The sequence below is a fragment of the Coturnix japonica genome, chromosome 19 (assembly GCF_054131305.1).
Source record: "Coturnix japonica strain WE chromosome 19, WE-NBRP24, whole genome shotgun sequence".
Lineage (NCBI taxonomy): Eukaryota > Metazoa > Chordata > Aves > Galliformes > Phasianidae > Coturnix > Coturnix japonica.
In genome coordinates this window covers 9,627,564-9,653,251 of record NC_140681.1, presented here as the reverse complement: position 1 = coordinate 9,653,251, position 25,688 = coordinate 9,627,564, and the positions used below count along the sequence as shown (strand labels likewise).

General features: G+C 47.2%; 1 long non-coding RNA gene across 1 annotated transcript in view; it reads left to right on the top strand.

Moving 5' to 3' along the window:
• The window catches only part of LOC146757848 (uncharacterized), a 122,711-nt gene that overhangs the window by 34,497 nt on the left and 62,526 nt on the right, over positions 1–25,688 (top strand). The window contains exon 2 of the long non-coding RNA XR_014935987.1: positions 6,187–6,281. This is a non-coding gene — a long non-coding RNA (uncharacterized LOC146757848). The remainder of the gene's footprint in view (positions 1–6,186; positions 6,282–25,688) is intronic.

Below are 25,688 nucleotides of genomic sequence, written 5' to 3'. Positions count from 1 at the left end.
CTTGCTGCTGCTGAAATAAAACTGGAAGCTGTGCTGGGTAGGGCAGTGTTTCTTCAGTCTGTAACAGGAACTCCTTCTGTACTTTCATATGTGAATCTGGTGCTTTATTGTATTGCTGTTCTAACACCTCATCTGCAGGGCTGTTCCAGGTAGAGCACCAGGGCACTCTTGAGGAAATAATATTCCTGGGACCTCCAAACCCTCAGGCATCTCTGGGTACATCTGCATCTCGCAATTATTCTGCGGATGACAAGGAACAAGGAAGCATTGCTTCAATTTACGTGTTCTCTGGCCTCTCTGTATTTGTTTCTTCGTTAGAGACTAATGGGCAGAGCACCAGCCCAGGGCTCGAGAGACCTCATTTATGTCAGGCGTTGCTCCCAGCCTGCTGGGGAGCTCTGGCCAAGCAGTGCTTCTCCCTGTGCTGCTTCTCACCCACCATAAATAGTGAGAGCTGACTTGCTTAAAAAGTTTCTGATCAAAAATCACAAAGATTTGGGTATTAATAATGTAATCCGTCACAACGAAAAACTGATTTTAGGCACTGAATTATTAGCAGAGCTGGTTATGTACCATGAAATTTAAGTGTTAGTTATAGGGGAAAAATGCCCTAGTTCTAGGGAGAAAAATTTCTGGAGTTTTTTTCCTTTTTTCTCCTTTTTTTTTTTTTTCCCCTTATTTTCTCTTTATTTTTCCCCTTTTCCCCCTTTTTTTCTTGTTTTCCATTTTTTCCTTTTATTCTTCCTCTCACCCCCTTCCCCCCCCTTCCCTTATTTTTCCCTTTTATTCTTCCTTTTATTTTCACCCCCCCCCCCCCCATTTTTTTTTAACCCCCTGCTAGCTGCTTTCACTGCCCATGAGCTGGAAATTCAGCTGCTGTCACTGTGTTCCCCATGGCAGAGGGAGGGCTGCAGGGAGCCCGTCCGAGGCTGCTGAGAATGGGAGGTGTTAAAGGGGAACGTTGGATGGGAAAACAGAGCAGAGTGGGCAGATTGGAGAGTGACAGATTGCAAGAGCGGGGGAGAGAGAGAGAAGGGAAAAAGATCCCATTAGAAATACCATGTGTGTGTGTGCGCAGAGGGGCTGTGCATGCTGTAACGTTATTCAAGCAATCACATGTATCGTGCATTAGATAACTCCTCTGGTTGGTTAGCACTGCGAGGTCTGTGGACGTGTTTGATTTAATCCCAGACACATCACGGCTTAACCTCAAATGCATCGCGCTCCTTCGGAGCTGCTGGGGCTTTGCTGCAAAGAGCAAGGAGACAAAAGTTTGGAAGGAAACAAAACATCAAAACAGGGCTCCAAACTCCGTATTGACAGCATCAACCTCAATTCACCCCGAGTGCAGGGATAAAAATTCACAGGGATGTGATGAGAGCTGAGAGCATCAGATGGGAATGCAGAGATTTAACCCTGAGTGTTCTGCTTCCGCCAGGGGTTGTGTGTGGTTATTTTCCATTGTGCAGATGTAGGGTTGGCGTTTGCATTTTCCTGATATTTTGAAATAGTTGACAGAATTTTCCTCATCTCTCAGGACTGAGGAACATGCCATTTATTAGCCCTTAGCTGCATGTGTGCATGCGCGCACATGGCATGTCTTTCAGTGCCATTCACAATGTCAGCACAGTAACACTGTAGTTATGCCTACAACCCAATGTTTTCCCCAGCTCAGAGATGCAAATTTTACCTGGAATTAAATCATTTTTATCATCTTCCTTTGAGCAGAATTAGATTCTCAAGGAAGGGAGATGTGGAGAACAGCAGGCAGGAGCTGGGCATGGCCCTTCTATATGAATTTGCTGCTGCCTGGTGATGCTGAGCTGCACATCGTGTAACGTGGCCTGACCAGAAATAGGGGCACTGCAGCCCTCTGCCACCATCCATCCTTCCTCCTACAATCCAGGCAGACCTCAACATCGCTGCTGACTCCATTTCATTTATGACCCAGATATCATCTGCATCCAACTAATTTCTTTCTTTAAATCATTTTCCTTCTCTTTGTGTGTACACCTCTGTCTTTGCGTGTTGCCCTGAGTTAAACTGTGGAGACATTTCCAGAGCACATACATGAACCTGTCTTATTTTGCAACTCAGGATACATTTTGTTTTGATGGAATGTGGTGGCGTAGCACGTTCCCCTTCCAGCTCTTTTGTCCCTCTTTTAATTTGTAAATAGGTGATTATTTGTTGTGGCTTTCTTCAGGTTTAGGTAAACACGTGAGCCTGCAGGGCTCGGTGTTGCTATGCAGATTACTGGTTTGGATGGCAGAACTGTGAAGCATCTCAGCACACTGGCAGCTCACGCATCAAATTGCCACTGTGATTTCCTCCTTCCACCACCCTGCTACCATGAGGGGAACCCGAGTGATGAGCGGAGCCTGAACTGCTGCTAAATCTTTGGTTGCGAGCAAGGAGATTGCACGTTGGGTAATGGTGTTAGGGAAAGGTTGCTGGTGGTGCTCCCACTGCATTGCTTCCATAGGGAAGCACGGTAGCTCCCAGCTTTCCTCTTGTTATTGGCGTGCTAGAAAAGCAACATTCTGCTTTTAGAAGCATAAAGGCACATAAATATGTGCACCAGCTCGCCGAAGAACAGAAAAAGCCTTATGTCTGCTGAGCTTATGTAACAAGATTTGGTTCTTTATTTTGTACCATGTAATTCAACGCGGTGCAAACTTGCCCGTTCTGTTCTGCTGTGTCTCACTTCATTCCATTTCCGTGCTGTAATATTTTTGGTTGAAATCCCTTCTTCTCTCCCCAGTTTAAACAGCACCTATCTGGGCTAGCAGCCTCCGGCAGCTGCTTTTTTCTTAAAAGAGGTCAGCACTATTCTATGTATATGAGTCTATGATTCAATGACTAGCGATACAAATTTGCTTGCAATAGCAGAATTGCACAGAATACTGAACACCCAGCAGTGGAGCCAGTGCTGTTCTTCCTCTGCTGCTGGCTCTGCCTGCTCCTGCATCTTTGTATTTCAGCTGCTGACAAAGATACAAGCCCCAGCGCTGGGTGATTGTGCTCAGCTTTCGCATGGTACTATCTATCAGGGCATTGCTCACAAGCACTAATGAGTCCCCTCCAGGAGATTCCAGCGATCATGTAAATGCATCTTGCTCTGAAAGAGTTCTCTATACATAATACAAGAACCTGAGAGAGAATTTTCGAAACAAGGCAGAGAACATGATGGAAACGAATGTATTTTCCCTGGTTAGGTTGTAAAGGCTGAACTCACAAATGCTGATTATTTTTTTTTGGCCAACAATTTTTGTCATTTATTTTTCATTTCATCACATGCTTTAGTTTGCAGGCACATCCTGAAAAAAAAAAAGGAAATGATCTTTATAAAATATGCAACCCTCTTTGCAGCCTTATTACATCACTGCTGCAATAGGAGAGAGACATCTCTCGGAAATGGAAAACCATTTTAATGAATTGTTGTTTTATTTTAGCATCCCCGTAGGTTGCCAAGAACATCAGATCTAAGCTGTCCATCTGATGGAATCCTGAGCTCCCAAACCAGGATAAAACTGATTTCCCAATCCTGGGCAGGCTCGCAGCAATGAAGTGTTATAAAACAAAGGCTGTGCTGATGGGGGGGGGGGAATCCCACTACAAAGCAAGGAATCAGTGTTACTGCTGAGCTGTGGGGTTGGGGTTGTATCACATATGGGGTTTACCAACTCAGTGGTGACCCTCACCAGTGGTTCAGTGGGAAATGGTGGCCACGAAGGGATGCGATTTAGTGGTGGGGTAAATGAAGCCGTACGATTGGAATAGGACAGGATGCTGTCAGTGAAAAGCACGGTGTTGAAAATAAATAAATAAATGGAAACTCTAATTGCCAGGGTAAGAAAATACAGAGGAGGAAAGAGGGAGATGAAGGGGGGGGGGGGGGGGGGGGGGAGGACGAGAGCATCCCCAGTGGCAAAACGGTTAAAAGAGAAGAGTAAAAAAAAATCCAGCACAAAATCAAGCAGTCAAGTAGTTAATTGACTTTGCTTTAATCAGCCCAATGAATATTCATTAGCGTGCTGGTCCTAATCACGGGGGCCATGTTGGCCGCGTTCAGCAGGCGCTCGCCCAGCCCCGTGCATGGCTCAGCAGCCGCCGTCCGCCCGCACCGCATCGGGGCTGCGGGGATTGGCCCACGGCTGCCTCCGGGATGCCATAGCAACCCCTGGCCCGTTGTCGTGGTAACAGAGGGGTTTTGTAAGGGCCTGAGCCAGTAATCCATAGGCTTAGAAGCGGCAACGTGCCTTTGTGGGGCGTGCGGGATGGATGGATGGATGGATGGCCGAGAGATTGGATGGGCGGGCAGCGTGCGTGGCTCCCATTGTGTGCCCGCGCCGTGGGAGGGGGCTGCGGGGTCTCCTCCTCCTCCTCGCCTCGAGATGGGCTTTGGGGGTATGGGCTTTGCATTTATGGGGGAAAAACCCAGCATCATTCAGCAGCCTTCTGGTTGTGCAGTTAATCTTTGAACTCATCTGAAGGGAGGAGAAATGGCACTTGGCACTACAATCCCCCCCAAAGCCACAGCGTGAAGCAGCTATAGGGATTCATCGTTCACACTGAGTGGAGTTTTCATTCTGGAAATGAGCTGCCCCATCCGTTGGTGCTTGGGGCTGAACAACCCCATCCATTGCTGCTCAGAGATGTGGTCCCATAGTGGTATACGTGGCCACACTCCCTGGTGGAATCATCTCCACTATCCCCTGCCTGGATGTTCCAGGTGTTGAAGAAGAGCCAATGGGCTCATCAGTCATCATCATCAGTTGGGCTCATCCCCAGCACAACAGAGCCCAACAGCTGCAGGTTGAGGCCCAGGCACAGCCTTACCCATTGGGCTGCAGCTGCCAGTGCCCTGCGGAATGCTTGGAGGGAAGATGAAAGCTGTGCAGGAATCCAGGAACAGAACCACAGGAGATTAAGCAATAGGTGCTTTAAAAAAGAAGAAGAAGAAGGAAAAGAAGCATTAGTAATTTCCTAATTCTCCCTACTCTCGTGCTTTTTTCTGCTCTTAAGATAGAGCAGAAGTGGCTACAAGCAAAAAAAAAACTAATTCAGAAGCTGTGAAAGGAATCGGGTTTGGTCTCTACAAGAGTTTTTTTAATGTTTCTATTATCGTTATCTTAAATTATTCAAAAGTGTCATTTTGAGCTCACGGTGCAGGGACGTGGTTTAATAAAAGCACATGCAGGAGGATCCGCTTTATTTCAAAGGGCAGAAAAGAGAAAGAGGAGCAGTGCTGTGCTTCTGCCCTCCTTGTGCCCACGTGAATGGTCTTTAGGGCCAATGGGAGGATGGTTTGCTGTCTTGCTAAAAACATAAAGATATCTGGGGCTGCTTTGTACAGCAGCACAGGAGGCAGCTAACCATATATTCCCTTGATACCAAATGGCACCAAAATTATATGGAGTGTTTGGTGATTCGGGCTGCATTTATCTATATGATCATTTGTTTTTTTCCAGCCTCAGAACAGAGTCTCTGTTTCCATTTGGTTAAGCTTTCTGAGAGCTGTAAGTGGCCACTGAGAAGCACAGTCCCACCATTCTGTATGGGGAATGTTCCCAATATGCTGAGCACTGTCACACTGCCCCTTGGCCATGGGCTTGATGTCTCTTCTTGGTGTTTTCTTTTGGTTTGAATGTATTTGGGCTGATGTTGGTGACTCTGTGATACATGTGAGGAAGGCCAGGGCTCCACAGCTCCTCCAGTGAGCGCTTACATTTAGTTGGAGTAGTTCAGAAGCTTTGGAGAAATTTGCCCTGGTTTCTATGAGTGATTGCCCTGGGAGCTGGGCTAAAGGAAATTAATCATTTTTCAGTCCTGAGCTGTTGCAATTGTCTGACTGGGGAGCAGGAAGTCATGCCATGAGTTTGGTGCTAAACCACCCAGGTAGATACAGTGGGGTGTCCAAGAGCAGCATGGGCAACACCATCAGTTCTGAGTACAGTGAATGATATAGGGAAGAGGAGGAACCACATCACAAGTGACTTTGGATCAGAGCATGAATGTTTTCCAATGAAACCGAGGATCAATTTATAATGATTTGCAGTCTGATCAGCTGTGATGCTGGGAAAAGTCAAAATAATCCATAAAACAAGCAGAACTTGCTGATATGACGTTCTGATGTGATTTCTTCTTTTGATTTCTCTTTACTCTTCTATTTTTTTTTCCTAGCTACAAAAATCCCTGCAAAGTGGTCCCCACTGAGAAAAAGAACCCTCAAGACAAAACAGAAGGCAAGAGCTGACGGTTTTCTTCATTCTGAAGTTGTAAGTATATTGTGTGTCTTTAAATGGATGCTAACATGGGTTTGGGAGCAAGGAGTGGCTTGCTTTGTCCTAAATTCAGCCATGCTCCAAGCAGAGACAAAACCAAAGGTGTTTTCCACTGCTCGCAAACCACAGCAGTGCTTCAGCAATCTGTGTTTGGTGCCTTCCCTCTGGCCTGGCAGGAGGTTGAGTGCATATCTTGTATGTATTGATTTAGGAAGTTCTCTGGAGGCTGAGGTTTGGGTGTTGGTTTGGAGGGGCTGGATTTGTTCATGAGGACCCAGCTACTTTGCAGCTAGCTGTGAAGTCTTGTATCAGGAAGAACAGGTTTGTTAAATTGCTCATCAGAACAATGATTTTGGAAAACAAAATGGCAGCAGTGAGAAAGGAAAACCCCAACAAACAAAATAATATTTATTTCTGCCGCTGCAGCTCTGTGAGCTGAAAATGGGATGTTTTGTTTTGCTGGGCCTCGTGTGCAGAGCACAATTGTATCCAGTTGCAGACAAAAATCTGCCTGGGTTTTGGAAAGGGGAAGGGAAGGGTGGGGAGATCTGTGTTTGCAGAATCACTGATGCAGGAAGATGCAAGTGCTGTGCTGTGTCTGCTTGCATCATGTGTGAATCCATCAGCCACTTAAAGAAACAGGAAACTCGTGGCAGCCCCTCGCTGTGGTTTCCCATCTGCTCAGTGATCTGCTGGTGAGGGATATTCAGCTTTGCCATCTCCCACCTCCAAGGAGCCCTTTGTGGGAGCTCACACTTGACGTCTTTCAGCTGAAAAATAGACCAAGGGGCATCTGCAAACTTTTGTGACAAAGCCTCGATCACATTGATGGTGCCCGATGTGTGCCAGCATCATTGTGCCGTGCAGAGTAACATTTAGATTTGTTGGGGACTTTCTTAGCTGTCCTGACTAACTCAGGGCTGGACGGTTTCATTTTCAGCCAAGTTTGCTCAGGAAAGCAGCTCTGCACCCTCCCAGGCAGCGTGTAGGTGTGCCTGTTTATCAATTGAAGCCTGTTGCCTAATTTCTACCTGTTCTGACAAAGGTAAAAGTCTTGGCTGTATTTCATTCCTACAAGTTACCCATCATGGGCAGAAGGGAAGAGAGCAGACCCCAACTCTGCTCCCTGTGAGGGGGTGGGAGTTTGCACCACACCTGCATGCAGAGTGACTTGGGTAAGACCAGGAAAGCTGAAGCACTGTGCTGCTACCCCAGCAATCCTCTAGCAGTTACACATCCACTCCATTGTGCCATCATTTGTGCACACAAGTATATTACTATAGAAGGACTGTTGTGCTCGCAAAGGCTATCCTCAATGGCAGTAATTTGGTTTTGTCATGGTAATACAATGCTGATACACTGCAGACACAAAAGTGAGTTCTGCATGGCTTGGCAAAGAGATTTTCACAGAGCTGCTGGGTGAGCCCATTGGTTTCTCAATGTTCCTAAGCGGGAATGGGTCAATGGTAGTTTTTAGGAAGGCAAATGCCCCTTGCTGAGCTTGTCTGACTATAAAGTGCTGCACAAGACATGCAACGTCCATAGCATCCCCAGCCCTCAGTGTAACTTGCAGACTGTTATAACTGCACAGCAGGGATGAGGGCTCTTTTAATCCGCTGAATTTGTTGTTTAGCATGACCTGAATAATCCAGTAGGGCTAACGTGATCTTCAGCACTCGCACTCAGCTGCCTGTTATCCTCCGTGGAGCCGCAGGATACCAAAGATATTTGACTGCTTTGGGCCAAAGACAGTTGCTTGGATATTGTCTGTGTGTAATTTGTTTTTCTGTGGCACTGTTTCAGGCTGCGCTATTTTTGATATCACTGAATCTCTGTATCTGTACAGGCTTTTGGATAGGATCTGTCTCAAACACGCTCTGTAGACCCCTTCATTACTTCTTTTAATTATTTTTTTTTCTTTGGTGGGAAATGAAAAGCAGAAGAGGACTGAGCCAGAGTGGGAAAGTTAAAGATGTGTCAGTGACTGCCCAGGAGGAGGCTGGGTATGTGAGAGCAGAGCCTTGACTGGTGCAAACTGCCACAGACCAGAAACCATTCTTATCCATCTGGATGTATAGCAGTTATAAAGATGCTTACATCCTTCCCAGTTCAGCAGCACAGGACTGATGGGACGATGGGTATGGGGTGAGTACCAAACTGCCTTTCCCCACGGCTTGTAATCTTGGTGGGGAAAGGCTGGTTGCAGGTCTGTAAGGGTGGCTGCCATGTTGCCTTCCTGGCCCCTTCTGCCACGAGTGTTGGGAGATTGGCTGGAGAAGTGAACAAGGGATGTTGATACACAAGCATTCAAACAGAGCATCCTTAAGAGGGCATCCAAATGCTGCTCTGTACAAAGGAATAGGAATTAGCTCTAAATGCAGGCAGCTTTGCCCGCTTTATGGAAAAGAGAAATGTATTTTAAAAGGATATAGTTTGTGTAACCATGCTGGGTTTGCCACGTGCAGAACAACTCCCTGGCAGATCAGCACAGTGCTCAGAGCAGAGGTCCTGCTCCTGCTCCCACCCCTCCTTGGCACAGCAGCACCAAACAGGCACAGCACAAAGAACTATTTACCCATCAAGGATAGTGCCAGCCAGCCATGGCACTGACTTTCAGCTCCCAAACATGCCAATAATGAAGTTTCTAAAGGGAGAAGCGTGCACAAAGGCAAGTGGAAGCCATCCTGTGTGGTCCTTTGAGCAGCACGCGCTCTCCTCTGGAGCCACTGCCGAGTGGGCAAAGCTCATCCTGAAGGCTGAAGGGCTCCTGCAGCTTTTCAGCTCATTGCAGGATCCTCTGAACCCTTCAGCATCCTCCTCCTCTTGGCACAGCGGAGTCGATAAAATCAGATCAAGGCTTAGCACCGCTCAACAAAAGGGAGCGGTTAAATGGGCTCGGAAGCGCTGGAAGCCGTCCAGCACTGGGAGGTGGCAATGGGGACGCGGGGTGCCAAGCTGGGAGCGGGGTGGCACTTGTGAGTAAAGTTGTCGGGAAGGGGTTTTGTGGCAGAGCAGCTCAGCAGGAGCCCGTGCCCACAGCACAGGCTGGAACTGGCGGGGTGTGTGTGTGTGGAGGGGGGAAAGGGGTGTGGTTGGAAAGACGCCAGCTGTTCCATGGGCTTTCTGCCATTGGGATTTTTTTTTTTCCCCTCATTCTCCTCCTCCCAGTCTCCCCATCCCAGCCCCCAAACACTGGCAAACAGGCTGGCAGGAAGAGTGTGCTGAAAAGGATCTGACAGTTTGAACAACACTCGATGACTTAGTTTGTTTTCCCTGACTTTGCGCCAGCGAGCAGGTCTATGGATGAAAGACTTTATTAGGCTTTTAAAGCCACTGACACCGGTCTTTCTTTGACCTGAGGTACTTGAGAAGAAACGAAAACAACGTGTAACTTTCATGGAGTTGAAAGACTGCCCAAAGCGAAGAATAGTGTTAACAAGAGACCCAAAGTATCACAAAATGCTTCCCAGGGCGACATGCAGCGGAGCAGAGCAGGGGGAGAGCCCTGGGCAAAGGGCGAGGATGTTCAGGCATTGCTGATGTGGCAATCAGGATGAGGGGAGAGCACCATATCCAGCAGCCACAACCAGCCAGAAGCTTTCACAGTGTAGAGAAATGCTGAAAATTCACACTTCCTATGCAGAGGCCGTAAGCATGCAGGTGATCCTTGTGCTATCTGAGCGCCAGCCCTGCAACCATGGGAGAGCCATGACAGCAAAGCTGTACTGCAGTGCTGGGGTGGCACCGGTGGTGCTGTTGGTAGCATCAAGGAGCATAACAAGCTGCATCGTCCTCTTAAAGAAAGCCCTAAAAGGGTGAGAGCTGGTTCCAAGTGTTACTGGAATTATCCCATCCTCAGGGATGGAATGAGAATTTCTCATTAATTTTCTGTACAACTGCTTTGCTCCTCAAGGAGCTGGGCTGAGGGATTTTGACAAGAAAACCAAGAATCAGGCTTTGCCTATGAAATAAATAAAAATAAGCAAGCCCCTTGGTGGTGGAAGAGAAAGGATCAAAGAAGCTGCAGGTGCCAGGAGAAACGATGCGATGGATGCTGGAAATAAGCAACCCTGCGTGAAGAAGCCCCCCACTTGGATAAGTAATAATAATAAGAAAGGTGAATCATCCTTTTTCCTTCCGAAGCTTCATAGAAGGGAAAAGATGGCAAGCCAGGTTTGTCGAACTGAAATAGTTTCTCAAAACTGAAGACCAGATGACTGAGAACCAAGCAAGGAGGATGCTGGCTTATCAGTCTTGGAAAGGAATCACAGGAACTGAAGCTGCATCTATTTAAGCCTCAGTGGGCTGGGGAAGGAGGATTCATGGCTACAAGCCGTGACTGAGAAGTTTTTCTGGAGCTCACTGCAGGGTTGGTCCTTTCCAAAGCACTGCTGGCAGTGGAGAACACAGCTTGGGCAGCACTGGGACTGGTGACATGAGGACACCAGGGAGCCTCCAGGGAACAGCCCCAGCTTCCCACAGGGCTGGCAGCACCATTTGCTCTCCTAAAGACCCTGTCCTCTGGATAGCAGAGAGATGAGGGCTTTGCTGAGGCCCTTTTTGGCTGAATTTGCTCCTGTCCCACTCTCAGCATCATCTGTGTGCGTTTGTGTTTCCTCTTTCCTTTCTATAGGACTGAATGTTCTGAGCGATCATGTTATTGTATGTGTCTGATGAGCCATATGGAAGCTGTGAGGCTTCAGCAGTGTTTGGGGAATGTCATGCCAGCTGATCGTCTCAGCAGCTTTCCCCCTTATTACCACATTGCTTTTGCTGCCATCCCCAGTCGTCCCTCAAAGCAATTCACACGCATGCCCGAGGATGTCAGTGCTTCCTCAGCACCTGGGATGCAGCCCTCATCCCTCCTGGGGCAGGAAGGCTTTGGAAGTGCCATTGGAACTCACTGGGATCTAGAGATGCCTTGCAGAGCATGTTTGGTGGTCAGGCCACCTGCAAGGGTTTGTGGCATAAATTACAGCCTCTCTGGTCAGCAATATTCCTTTCTACAGTGCTTTCAGAAGTGAGTTCTCCCTGCTGGCAGCTCTTTAACAGCTTCAGCAGCAAAAGAGACAGTGGGCACTTCTCCATATCGTGTGCTTTGCTTTTCCTATGTTGGAAGAGTAGCTCCTCCTCCACACCTGTGGAGCTTGTTAATCTCTGCAGAAGGCTCAGCTCCTTGATAGCAGTCCAAGCCTGCACCATCTGAAGTGCACAGCATCTTGTGCCCTGTGAGTAGCCCCCATCACATCATTGAGGCTGCTTACAGAACTGGGCTTGGGTCACATCAGAATCACATCTTGAGAAACTTAAGTTTTCTCCAGCATCCAAGATGGAGACACTTCCTACAGGGGTGAAACTGAGACTCCATACACTCTTCAGTGCACGGCTGTGTTGGAGAGCATCCAGATACCAAAAATGAGGTTTCACCACATGGTAAATGGAGAAGGGAGCCATCTCAGGGATAAGATGATGGGATTTGGTTGCAGCTCATCTCCTGCAGCACACTTGTCCTACCTTGAGAGCTGCTGGAACCCTTCGGCCCCTGGAGATTCCGTAACCCATGCAATGTATCTGTGCTGTGTTGAGGAGAAATGCCAGCCTCAGAATTATGCATGTGGTACACCCAGCCTGTCCCTCTCTGGGCTCTTCATGAAACATTGCTTCAAATAGTAGCGACTTCTGGGGCTGATTTTGTTGTCCTTGCTGTGTCTGATCTCAGCCGTGGTGCCCTTTTGAATGTCCTGACAGGCTGTTCAGTTCTGTTTATTTCTGGCGGTTATTGCAGCCCCATAATTACACCTCACTCATCCATTTTTCCTACTAGAAGCCTCACTTGAAGGGTTGGCCTTAAGTTCACCAGGGAAGAGTCAGGTTGGGCATTGGGGAAAACTTGTCTGAAAGAGCAGTGATATATTGACACAGGCTGCCCAGGGAGGTGGTGGGGTCACAACCCTTGGAGGTGCTCAAGAGGTATATGTAGCTGACAGGGCCATGGTTTAGTGGACATGGTGGGGATGGGTTGATAGTTGGACTAGATGATCTTAGTAGTCTTTTCCAACCTTGATGATTTCACGATTCTTTGATTCCATGTGACTGCCCTAAAGAAAATGGTGTGTGGGATCTACTGTCTTTAGATGTACCATTACACACTTCTCTTTGCCAGCTTTTCTCACTTTTCCAGCTATTTCTTCCTCTGGCCCAAGTCGTGATGGGGCAGGGCAGGAAAACCTCACCCTATGGCTGAAAGTGCTGGGAACCCTGCAGGATGCCCACCCATGGTCCTCAGTGTGCTGGGATCCAAAGTTACGGCTGAGCAGGACTCAGTTTAACACAGGGGGAGAATCAACACTTTGAAAGCGAAAAGGAGCAGCCGACGATGTGGGTATTTTACTGCAGCATTTCTCGGTGTTTCTAAGAGGATTGGTTTTAAACAAAAAGGTTTGTAAACAAGCAGGTTTGCTTTTCCAGTAAGCCCCCTTTGAACGCACATCTTTTATTTTGATAACGAAACCGCTTTGTGAACGTCCCCCTCCCGGAGCGCTGCTTCAATTTCCTTTTAAATTTAAATTTCCCTTCTAGGAAATAAATGTGCCTGATTATTTCCAAACAGCTTTTCGGTGAGTCCTCGCAAAGTTGTCCGCATGCACACATCTATATCTTGGTTGTTTTGCTTTTTTTTGTGAGGTTTCTCTTCTTTTCCCCAAATATGTGCGCTCATCTTCTGTGTTCTTTTAATGTCCTCCAGGAGATTTCCATTCCCCGCATCAAGCTTTCCTAAATTGTCTCTTTAATCCCCAGGTTCTTAGTGCTTGGCGATGCTACTTGTTCTGAAGTGCCGCGGTGGGAAGGTGGAGGGTTTTTTCCCCCTCATTAGCCGCTTTTAACATTCACCTCCTTTGTTTGTGTATCTTCTTTAGATTCCCTTCCCTTTGTGGGCAGGGCTTTGCTCTTCTGAGGTGTTAATAAGCCTCTGGCGGAGACGACATCTGTGGCAGAGGACATTAAGTTCTGAAAAACACACTTCTTGTGCTGGAGGCCCGTTGCCTCGTCTGAGCAGAGACTGCAGCTTCTAAGGAGCAAGGACAAAGGGAGCGCAGCTCGGGGCTGCCGCGCCGTGGGTGTGTTTTTGTCGGTATCAAGACTCGAGCTCAAAGTGTTTGTATGGGAGAGGGGGGAAGAGAGCGCCGAGGGGAGGAACGCGGAGGAAAAACTTGTGAAGGGGAAAGGGGAAAAAAAAAAAGAGAAGGGGCTATTTAAAAATACCGTGCATCGCTAAAACCAACACCTAGAGAAAGATAAAGGCTTTGCAGTGCGTGCGCGCGCTCCATCCATCTGTTCATCCCTTTTATCCAATCCTATAGTCATGGGTATCACAAGGAGGAATAAGAGCGGTTAAAGCCTCCCCATCACAGGCATGTCAGATGTTCCACGCCGAACAAGATCAAACCGGGGATTTGCAGCCTGTGGGATGCAAAAAGATGTGGTGGGGGGATCAGTGCTCTTCCCTTCCCGTGTTGCCAAACGGGAGTGGAACATTTGGGCAGGACGGGGAGCGCCGGCAGCGCTGTGCTGTACAACGGGGACAGATCGCTGCTGCCTTGTGCAGTCCCCACGGCCCTGAGCTGCTGAGCACATCGGGGCTAACAGAGGGCTGGTGCTAAGCCAGAATTCGGGTGCGCTCCAAAACAATTCCAAACTCGAAGAAGAGAAAGCAGTTTTCTGTCCTCTCCTCATCCTCCCCTCTTTTCAATTTCCCGTTAATTGTTGTTCTTTGTAGCGTTTTCGTGATTTTCACATTGTTCTGCAGGGTGTTGCAATGGGAACACAATTGTGTGCCTTCAGGTCTGCGAGCACTGTGACATTCCAGGTGACAGCCTATTTTTAGACGAAGGTATCGGTTCCCTGGCAGCCGGCTGAGCCCCTCGCTGGCTATCAAATAGTCCTGTGGTAGCGTTTTCGGAGCTGTCAGTATCTCAAAAGCTGAATGAAGCAAAAAAGCCTCATTGCACGAGGTGCTGATCTTGATCTCTACCTCTCTCTTCCTGTGAATGGAGGAGAAATCCCAGCTGCAGCCCAGGGCTGATGGGCAGCAGCGTTTTTGTGTGTCCAAAGGAAAGCACTTCGGGCTGGCATGCAGCAACAGAGGTCCAGGCTGTGCCCCCTCCATGCTGCTGCCTCCCCTCATCCAAATCCATTCCCAGTATGAGGCCGATCCCACAGAGCCCTGTGCATGCCCATAGCCCCGTGCTGGGGCTGCTGCCCACTCCCCAAGGAGACTTCTCCTGGAGATTCTTTTTTGGGATGCCGAAGGTCTCCAAACCCCTCCAAACCTCTGTGTGTCCGCAGACTGATGCTATCACTGCTTTTGGCAGAACCAGGCTTTGCATGCTGCAGCCTGGCACCAATCTGCACCACGGATGCAGGGCAGCCTCCTCCTTCGTGCTCTCTGCAGCTCCTTCCCTTGCCGGCTTCAGAAAAAAAGAGCTATTTCTGGAGCTGGACAAGGTGACCTCCATATGGCAGCTCCTGCCGCTCACTGTGGGGATGGAGCCAGGCGTGTGCTCCTTGGGCAAGGCAGAGGCACACTCTCAAGCAGTAGCTGTGTGCAAATGTGCGCTGTTTTCAAAGCAAAAGAATGTGGTTGGCATTGGGGTTTTGTTCTTAGTTTTAAAAAGGAGAAAGTAAAGAAAATCACAAAGCGAAGATTCCTGGCTCACACTGTGCATTTATGGTAAATGATGCATCCAAGGAAAACAGTTCATTCGTGCAGGTTTCATAGTTGTAATATTCTGAACTTCCATTTGAAATACTGTAAAAAGAAATAATGTAAATATTTGCCCATGGATTCCCCCCTATCACACAGCCCTGGCAGGAGAGAGCTGAGCTCCTGTGCTGTGCTCCCTGTCTTTCCACAGCATCAATCTCCTCTTTATTCCTCCCCTGGAGGACTGAACAGAAGCACTCTGCATTGGGCAGAGCAGTGCAGGAGTGCAGAAGCTGACCCATTTATGGAGAAGGAGGGGCTGGGGGCTGTCAGGGCAGGATGAGGAGCAGGAGGAAGGCTTCAGGGCCCCAGCTTTGAGAGGAGTCAGGAATAAGCAAAGTACCCCAGTGACCAAATCAAGGGACAGGAGCTCCCTGCTCCTCAGCCAAGCCAATAGCGGGTTACTGATCTCCTTTGCATGCAATGTCCTGGAAAATGTAGGAGGGTTCAAGCACTGCTATTGAGTGCCACGTTCTGCTGGTTGGCTTGCACGGTGGATGCAGCCCCCTCAGTATAAGCACAATTGCTCAAGTTTAGGCAGCAGGCAGTGCATTTTTCCACGTGCATCTCAATAATTGTCAGTATCATGGTAACAGAATTGCAATCTTCATGAAGAATTGCTCTTAATTATGCTGCAAGGGAACGTGCGCTCAGCAGCCGTCGTTTCTAGCCGTGTAGGCTTTGAACAGAGGCACTGTATGCTGAAGGATACATAGAATGGCTTCGAAACATATATATGCAATCTGGAAAGCAAAGGAGAACATATTGAGTCCCCTTGGAGTTCCTCAAGACAACACAATTCTGTACACACAGCTTCCCCAGTGAGAGGACGTGCTGCCTGGGACTTGCAGGGCTGAGCAGAGCAGCAAAGGCTTAACCCTGGTTTATGGGAGGTGGGAAGTAGGGAGCAGCAATGACTTCTGCAGCTCTGATGCTTGCTGCAAGCAGGAATCGTCCTCCCAAATCCCTTCCTCAGGCAGCAACCAGAACAGACGCACTGAGTGTTTTGCAGTCAGCAGGAATCCATGGGCACAGAGCTGCACAATTCCACAGGAAGCATGCATTAAAATATTAAAGAGCTTGCTTGAAAGGACGTGTTAAAATCTACCTTTCTGTTGATGCACACGTGAATATTGTTAATGTTCTAAATGTGTAAGTCTGAGTGCCTTGTTTCAGATGGAGGGGATGACTCAAGCTGGATTTGCAGCTCTCATTGTGCAGATGCACATTAAAATCCTTGTCCCACTCATCCCAGCACCATCCTGCTCTCCTTGGCCATGCCCCAAAGTTTGGGGCTCATTCCCAGCACCTGAGGGGGCCAAGGTCACCCTCATTTTGCAGCTCCTCTATGCAGACTGGGCTTGCCCCATCACAGCAGCAACGTGTGGGAGCTGTTCTGGGGACACAACCCAGTGTCTGTTGGAAGGGGTCAACAAAAACCTCCAGTTGACATCAATTTCAGTCCTCACTCCATTTTCTATTCATCATATTTTTGTGTTCCCCTCCTGAATTATTTATCCTTTCTCTATCTTTCCCCTTTCAGAACCAAGGTCATAGAGGGGGTCTGCTTTCCAATCTCTATATTTCTCTGAATTTCTCATAGAGTATAAATACATCTGCAGGACGGCAGCTGCTGGTGTCCTGCTGCTGGTTACTCACTTACATAATTCATTATTTTAGTTATATTTTTTTCTGCTGGGATTTATATCTAAATGCACCTCTCTTAAGCTCTAGCTGCTTGCTAACTCTGCCCATTCCGACTGGCCAAAAATACATCACCTTCCTTGGCCTGGGGACATTTCTGCATCCTTAAAAGTTAATCCAGCTCTAAGCTGGATTAACCATGGAACATCCCTTTAACCAAAGGCACGTAAGGTCAGGGCAGAGCTGTATGGATATTCCAGGCTGGTAACCAGAGGAGGAGTTCTGTGTCCTAAATAGTTCCTGGTATGATTTGTTTCAGTGGGGCTTTTCCTGCGGGGCTGAGGAGGGGCAGGTGAGTGGTAAGAGGACTCAGAGAGGCACCGTGAGGGTGGTGCAGGGAGCAGAATGGGCAGGTATGAAGGGAAGGAGAAAGCTTCTACACAGAGCTGCTGACATTCCCTAGGCTGGAAGCAGGGTAGGATCAGTGCAGGGCATTGCAGTGGGATCCAGAAGCATGTGCATAGGAAATGTGGGCAGCTTGAAGCCTGTGGTTTGGGGACTGTTATTTTTCTCTTGAAACATTATCCTTTTCCTTTTCCTCTCTTGAAGACCAGAAATCAATGCTTGTAAAGGATCCCCAAAGGACAGGCTGCTGCAGTGTTCTCTTTTTTCTGTGTGTGTTTTAGTGTTTTCCTCCAGTGCTGCCCATGGTAGAGCTCCTGGGTGGGTGTCTGCATGGACCAAGGCCAAGGGCTGACACAGAGCAGAGTTGTAGGGACATGGATGGATGCAGGGCTGCAGTCCAGCAGGCAGGCATAAATCAACACTTGGTTAGCACTGGTCTATGCAGAAAAAGACCCATTTGGTCTCGTTTGCTCCACCAAAACCATCTCATACATTCCTTCTGAGTCTCCCTGGTGGAGCCTTTCAGCCACTTGGTCCTTTAGTAAGGCTATAAAGAGCAAATAATAAAACAGAAACACACAGTAAATTTCTTATAGTGGGGAATTTATCTTTTTCTTCTGACGCTTCCCAAACGCAGGTCGGGGAGGCTGGCTGCGATCCGGCTGCACAGCTCCTGCCAGCCAGAGCCATGGGCTTTATGGGCTGCTTGCTTGGAATTGTCACAGTACAGAACCTGGATCTGAGCATAAAATGCTGTAGAGCTCGGGCTGTTCCGCAGGAATCATATTTGAAACACGGGGAGATAAATCCCTCTATCTCTGTACGCCTCGCTGTAGTTATTGCTGCTGAAGCACATTTATTGAACATCTCAGCATGTTTATCGATGATGGATGAATCATTGATGTTTTTAATATCAGTTCCCCAAAATACTAAAAGGAATGTGTCAGGCTGCTAGAGTCCGCAGAGATCCCCCAACTGGGCCTATCACTTCTTCATTACCTATCCCAGCCCATGCTATAGGATGCATAAACTGTGAATTCTTAACAGACGGGGCTGTTAAGTGTTAATTAAACTAACAAACTTCAGCGATGCTTTCATTCAGATATGACACATTTCATCAACCCTGCATTTCCCCCTGAAGCCATTCCACCGTCCCCTCGTGGCTGAGGATGGGCTCCCACCAACAGGGTGTTTGACAAGACGTTCGATGTTTTTTTCCTCTGTTGTTTTGCTTTGTTTTTAAATGCTTTGGCCTTAATCTGGTGTCCATCCCCTCCCGCTGAACGCCTGGAGCTCTCTTGGAGCCCTGCAAATCACTGCCCTGTAATCCCATAATGAAAAGCAGGATTACTGCCCTGCAGCACACAGACCCATCCCTGCAGGACATGTGTTGCCTTCCGGAGGTGTCACCCCCTGCACACAGGGGCATGGGCACTGCCCTGCTGTCCCACAGCACCTTCATCCCACCTGGCAATGTGGTTTTATCAGGCAGTTTGCCTTCAAACTGACTAATAAAGACCAGGAGAAACAGAAAATGCCAACCAAAATCAGTTATGGGAGAATATATATAAGTATTGTACAGGTGCTCACCGTGCCCAGAGGGCACCCTGTGAGTAAGTCAGGTCCCTCCCAGTTGCATGGGGGGATATCCTGTTGGCTTTCTCACATATCCCCTCATCAGCTCTTGGCACTCAGTGCCACCAGAGTAGTCAGGAAAAGTATCATCATGAGCACTTGAAGCCAAGGGGGATTCAAATGAATTCAGTATGACCTAGCTGATAGGCTTTTTTTAAAGTGATCTTCTGAATCTCCAAGATGTCCTTGTTTATTTTCTTTGATTGTGCTTTGATTTAAAATTCTAGGCTCATTAAATGCCATAAAAAGAAACATTTGCATAATTTATAAGCTCTTTATATGAACATTTTAATAAAAGAATACACCTTTAAATCAAATCACAAAGGCATATGACATCTTTGAAGGAGAAACTTATATTCCCAAACACAATAAACATTCTTCTATTACTATGTTAATTTGGAAAACAGGTCATGGGAAATTAAATTGCTTAAAATAGGTCACCAATTATAACTCTGCATTCTATTAAAGCAAATGCATCTCTGAAATCTTTATTAGTTTATTTTAATTAAAGGCAGGAAAATATTCAGTGTAAAATTATTGCCATTTGTGTGTTTTACATTGATATGGACACACATTTATTATGCAGTGTGAAACACGCATCTTTTTCATGCCGATCTTTGCATTGTTCTTCCTTCCTTTACCCCTCCAGTGAGTCTCTAATAATGCCGTGTGTGAAACATAAAAGGAGGGGAGCCCAAATGAAGTAATGGTGCAGATTTAATTTGGTCATTTATAGGAGGGAATGCAAAAGCAAATGCTGCGTGTAGGTGAAAAGAATCCCTGACCCCCTCGATCCTGTTCTGTTGTATAGAAGGCTCTGTTTGTGTCAGGTGTTTACAGGTGGCACTGCAGTTCATGTTATGCTCCTAAATTAAATACAGTGGGGCAGAGTTCCTCTGTAGTTCTCTCATAATGTTAATTAGTGCCAATAGTAATTATTGAGCTGGCCTGTGCTGTGCTGGCTGTTAGCCCGTTGTTTGCACTGAAAAGTCCAGGTCAGGGAGTGGGTGCTGCTCCCTAATGACATGTGGCAGGCCTACAAGAAAGGGAATGCCACCACGAGTCCCCATGGGGCTCCAGCCCCATCTCCATCCCACCCTGTGTGCCACTGGAAGTTGGGGGGATGAATGTTTATAGATGTAAGAAATGGGAATGCTGAACTTGTGCAAATCTACAAGATGGCCATGGGGGTGAAGGAGGGATGGTTGTGATGGAGTTTGAAGGATGGCTGTGAGGGTGGTAGAGGGATGGTGTTCAACAGGGGGTGAAGATGGTGTTTGAGAAATGGCTGTGTTGGTGTTCTGGGGATGATGGTGATGGTGTTCTTGGAGCACCAGAAGCACCCATGTGGGATTCTAGGGTCACATTAGGGAACTGACCGTGAGCATACCCCTGCCTAAACCTCATCCTCATTCAGCCCTCCTGCCTTCTACAAGGGAGAAGTTCTGCTCAGCCTTTTTCACTGAGGACCAGCCTGGTAATGTGGAGCAGGACAGAGCAGCTTTGATTTCTCGCCCATGCAGTCACCTATAGCTATCCTGAGCACGTTCTTTCCCCTTCTCTTAGCTGTTCAGAGCACGTCTTTGAAAGAGGCTCAAGAGATCTTTAAGTCTAAACAATAAAAGACCTATTACTTACCCAGGAGACCAACAACAGCTCTCAAGGGTAAGCTCACATCAATTATGTATCTGAGCATTGCACCGCACACATGCAGAGAGCATCCGTGCTGTTTACTGAGTGCTCGTAATGGCCAGGATGACTTGGACAAACAGGAACATGGGAGGTGAGATGGGCAGCACAGGGGCTGTGTCAGAGCACCCGGTGTGTCACCTCTATTTTACTCTGAGCCTGAGAGCTCTGCAGCCAGAATCCACCCTTCCAAACCCCAGCAGCAGTTCTTGGTTTGGTTATTGCAAAGTAAGCAATGCTTGTTCCTGTGTAGGTGTTGACATTGTATGGATCATCCTGTGGTGCGTGTGCTGCTTTGGGCAGAGCCCCCACGAGATGGGTGCTACCTAAAATTCAGGCTTTCTGTTCCTTATAACAAAGGATGACTATCCTTCCCCCCCCCCACCTTTTCTTCTTTTTAAACATATATAGTGCTCCTGCCTGAATGCAGTGCTTTCCCCCTGTAGAAACAAGAGCATTTCACAAAGGATTACCATCAAACCCTGCTATCCTTGCCTAGGGAGGAAGGAAAAACAGCAAAGGAGGATGGAAAGGCAGAGGAAAGCATTGCTTTGCATTGTCCTGTGCTGATCCAGCACCAGGCTCGGGCAGACCCCCCCTGCATAACCCTCTTGGGACACGAGCATTGAGCTCTGGGCAGCCATCACTCCTTCCTTTTGCACTCCATGGTGTTTCCAAGAGACGCTCACCTCCCACATGCCTCTAATTTCATTCAAATGCAGTGCTGTAAATATGAGCTGGAAGGTTTTATGAGGATAGCTTTTATTAGTGACTGTGCAGTACTATATCAGGTAGCAGTAAAATAGAACAAGTGAATTTAAAAAAAATTAAGATCCATCAAGCCCTTCTGCTGATTCTCTTCTGGAATCAGGGTTGCTGAAGCTCCCTAGAGGTGTGTTATCACCTCTGCAGAACAGCGTGCATGCACTGCTCCCTGCCTGCCTTCCTCCTGGAATCCTTCCTGCTCCCAGCAAAGCCACAGCTCGGCAAGCTGCAGGCATTCCTGAGCACATTATTGTCTCCACGTCTCTCTGTGGTGTTATCTTCCAGCACAAAAGCAAGTGGTGTTCACATCCAGACTTCCCTTGGCCTGTTCTCCAACTAAGCACCCATCTTTTCAAGTCTGAGTCACATCTTGTTTTTCAGCAGTCTTCATATTTGACAGTGAATCTTAATACAAAAGGCAGATCAGGTGAACCTCCCTGGTTAAAGCCAGGGGTTGGTCTCACTTCTGTGAATCTAATGGGGCACGGTGGTGATGGGTTGATGGTTGGACTTGATGACCATAGTGGCCTTATTTCATGATTCTATGGATGAGTGCATCAAGTCCACAGCTTCAAATCTGTTTTTCAGTGGAAAGGATGTTTGGTTGGTTTTAACTTCCAGGCTTTGTTTTTGAATCTTACTCTCAGTGCTTCAAAATGAAAAAGTTCAAATTATACAACTGTGCAAACAGCATTACTATAATCTGCATAAAGATGGGTCCGGAAGAGCTCTGGTATTAGCAGTTCATTAATATGCAATGAAAAGCTTATTTGCACTTTGTCTAAAAGTAACAGTAACTTCAGCTTTCCTCTCATCTGAATAAATGATACAGCACAGGACTAAACCACTCCAATGACTGTCCCTAATAGGATAATCACTTTGAGATGTTGTGCTTAGGCTGCTGCACTGTCCATTTGGGCTTGTGTAGGGGAACATACAGGACCATGCTAAGGGATGTGCTAATTTACTGATTCCCCAGCAGTGCTTACAGGGGTCATTTTTCATGAACTCCTGTAGTCACTTAAATCATAATATTTCATAATAAACATCAAAGCCCACTGTATGGTAGGAGGATAAAAAGGCAACAAAGCCACTCTGTGTTTGCCTTCAATGTGACCCTCTGCCTGGCTGGAGGGACCTCATGCCCTGTTGTCAGTCCTGAACATTTTAACACTTTGGGTTTAAGCAGCAGCCAAAGGGAGATGGATTGAAGACCATCACAGCTGAAGGTGCTCGTGGGAGCTCTGGCAGCTTCACCTGCAAACTGCGTGCTGAGGAGGGCTGCACTTCCCCAGCACTTCCCTGGGTTACAGCTCCAAAGGGGTCTTTTAAGTGAGCCAAGATTCGTTTAAAACAAAGGTCTCTTTAAAGGAGACATTGGTTTCAAAAGAGACTCTGCTGATTTGTCTCAGTGCCATCGCCCACATGCATTTGAATGGTGAATTTTGAAGGAGTCAAGCTGGAGGTGCTGTTGGTGCAATGCAGATGGCTGGGAAAAGCCAGCCCCAAAGCCTGTCCCAAAGCCTGAGCATGGCCACTCCATCTTCCTTTCTCTCCTTCCCATCCCTTGCTCCATATCTCAGCATTAGGGCTCACTTCTGAGCACAGCACCCATTGGTGTGAGGGGTACCCGAGATGCTGATGGTCACTGAAGCTCCTTACAAAGGGCTGTGCTGCTAGGGAGGATGTCTTCTGTTACAGATGCAATTGTGAGTTTAACACTGAGCTGCATACGAGAGCCTGATCAAGCCTGGATGTGATCCTGGAGGTTTTTAACTTTTACAACACCAGCACCTCTCTGGGGATGAACTCCGATCTGAAATATTCATTTTGGTGGCACATCTTAATTGCATTGCAATTATATTTGAAGTTACTCTGAGTGCCTTTCCTTCGCCACGTCTCCTTTTTCCATAGACTCTTACAGCATTCTTTAAATCAAATGGCGCTCAGATACCATGGTGATGGTTGACCTTATTATTATGGGTGACCTCTTTCTTTTGGCCTCGGACAGCCTTGGCTGACAATAGGGAAGCACATTTGCTGTGCCTGTGCTGGGATCCATGAGGGTGTTTTACAGCCCTGTGTGAGGTGTTGGGTGCAGATTAAACCACGGATTCTAAATCATAAAGCATGAAGAATAAAAAGCCAAACATGCAAATGCCATTATCAGAGGCTCAGCTGATTTCTTGGTGCTGCCATCAGCGTCCCTGACATCACAAATTGCTGTTGCAGGGTGAATAGATGACACAATTTCTGCAGGGGTAGAAAATGGGAGAGCGGCAGGATTTCCTGCCTTGGCTTTGTGCTGGGTGGGGAAGTGTTCAATGCTCAAATCTTCTGCCTCATGAGCATGAACATCCTGATTTGGTCTTGTAGAGAAACATGCAGTGGGAAATGCAACCTGATGTTGTTGCATCCATGCAAACACACAGAGGTGTTTCCCTTTGGGCTCCAGGATTCCCATTGCTTTCAGCACAGCAGCCCTGGTCAGGCTCAGGAGAATAAGCAGTAGAAAGCTATGATGTAGGTGGAGCTATAAGCTGAAAAATCCACATTAAAAAAAAAAAAAAAACAAAGCAAATATATACATATATACATATACGTATCCGAGTCCATATTCCTGGTGACATCATTTGATCATGAGCAGGGTTTGAATGTGGCAGCCCAGATCTCAGAGCCAGTGGTGCTCCCACCCTGAGCAGACATCCAGCCTGGCTCCTGGTGCTGAAGGATGCATGGGAATCTTGAAGTGATGCTTCCCAAAGAGCATGAGAAATGCAGGAATTAGATATCAAATGATGGGTTTTGCAGCAGCATGGCAGTAACTGTCCCCTTGCATTCTGCTGTGACATTGTCCTCACTGCCCTACCAACTATTGTAGCACTCCACTTATAAAAACAGCATTTTCCCAACATTATTTCTTTTATTCTTCTATTTCTGTTTTGTTTTTATGATGTCAAGGTTTGGATTGAATTTAACCCCCCCAGAACACTGTATGTATTGAAAGAAAACCTGCTGGGTCGGTGTGACTGTTCTGGTCAGTTCTCCTTGTTGTCCTCATTCAAAAGCCCAGCACAGCCCCAGCTCCAGCCAGACCCCACAGCCAACACCAGCAGCTTCACCATGAGATCAGACCAAAAGACTGGAATGAATGAAGCTTCCAATCTCTGATAACGCATTTAGAGGTAGGACAAATGTGCCATTCAATTAATAATATATTATCCAGGGAAAAATATGTAGGCTAGAATTGAATGATTCCTGTGAGCTGTCCTTTGGCTTGAGGTTTTGGTTCAATGAGGCTTTGGTCCAGTGAGGCCAGTGATCTGAGATGGTTGCAGGAAGAGTTTGCCCATGATGGAAGTGCGGTGGGACCGTGGTTTCATGCCATTCTCCAGTATAAAAGCAAGAGAGAGAGAGATGGGGCTGTGAAACCCATTGGTGATGAGGGAAGCCACAGAATAGGATGTGGGATGGACTTCTGGAGCTGCTGGTCACAGACAGCTCCCTCTGTGCATGTGTTCTCAGCCTCACACACCATTTCAGCCTCAGCGCTTGGGATAAGATTTGTGTGTTACAGCTGCATGCTGCAAAAGTTACACCTGAAAACCCAAGCGTGTGACATGAATACTTCCTACTAATGTCAGCTCTGTGGTTTCACAACTGTACACCACCAGCCTGTAACTGCAGACATTGCAGATGAGGAGGAGGTCCTCCAGAGCTGGCCAGAATTAGGCAATGCCTCTGCCCCACCCTCAGCACCCTCGGTGATTTCCTACTGTACTCAGTACAGTCATCGGTATGTGTGGTGCATTAGTTAAGTTAATTACAACAGCACAGAGATTCATTGCAAATTGTTCCTAGTTAAAACTGAAAATTCACTGGAACAAGGAGTGCTAATTATATTCCACTTGTTACTGCTGCGTCTAGTTAATATTCCAACAGCTGCTTTGGCAAGATAATGATGGCTCCAGCAGAAATTACTGAACAAATAGATTTTTAAATCAGTAACAACATATTTACCAGGATTTTTTTTTCCCCCCTCTTCATACACAAAGTTAAGCCCTGCCAGAGTTGAGCATTCATATTCACTGAAAAGTAGAGATAAAAAAGAAAAAAATCAACATTGCCATTATTGTGTTAATTTGGAACACTTAAAAAAAAAAAAAAAGGAAAAAAAGAAAAGGAAAAAAAAAGCTAAGCACAAAAATATGATCGATAAATGCATGTAGGGATATAAGGCTTTCCTAATGCTGACAACATCCAGTGCGGCTTTTGGGTTGGCCATACTCAGCCTATCTCTCTTAGTGGTGTTGTGGGGCTCAGAAGGTGTTTTCCAGTGCCTGCTCTAATGCAAGGCTTTGAGGGAACTCAGAGCAAAATCTGTCCTGTGAACTGTACTGCATCCCAGCCTGGAGCCTTCCACACAAGGGGGATGTGGAGCTGTTAGAGCGGGTCCGGAGGACCATGAAGATGCTGAGAGCACCTCTCCCATGGAGAAG